Genomic DNA, 488 nt, shown 5'->3' on the forward strand with positions numbered 1-488 from the left:
GCGGCTCCCTTAGGGCCACTTCACTGTTGTGTGGAGCTGGGCCTCTGTGTGTTTACTTATGCTCGCTCTACTATACACACTACTGTGTTTGACAGAATTAAGTCTCACCAATGAGCTGAAACCCAAACCTTCTGTAGTGATACGACCGATGTGTCCTCGGGCCACTTTAATGTCCCACTGTTTTAAGACATGATCGAGATGAGATGATTCATTGGGCTGTGGTGTACACACACACACACACAGAGAGAGAGAGAGAGAGCAGTAACTCCTTCATCTTACCTGCCAATGGCTGTAATATGTGTCCTTCACTTATCGTTTTCCATCATCTATACTATTATGCCTCCCCCAAGCACAGGGCAACACACACTCATCCAACCCCTGCCTCCTGCACTCACCCCATCAGTCAGCCCCAGCACATGCACACGTACACGCGGTCATGAACATCATGAAACATTTCCTCGTGCAGCAGCAGGAGACTGCAACGCACT

This window comes from Cynoglossus semilaevis, chromosome 2 (assembly GCF_000523025.1).
Source record: "Cynoglossus semilaevis isolate Cse_v1.0 chromosome 2, Cse_v1.0, whole genome shotgun sequence".
Taxonomy (NCBI): Eukaryota; Metazoa; Chordata; class Actinopteri; order Pleuronectiformes; family Cynoglossidae; genus Cynoglossus; species Cynoglossus semilaevis.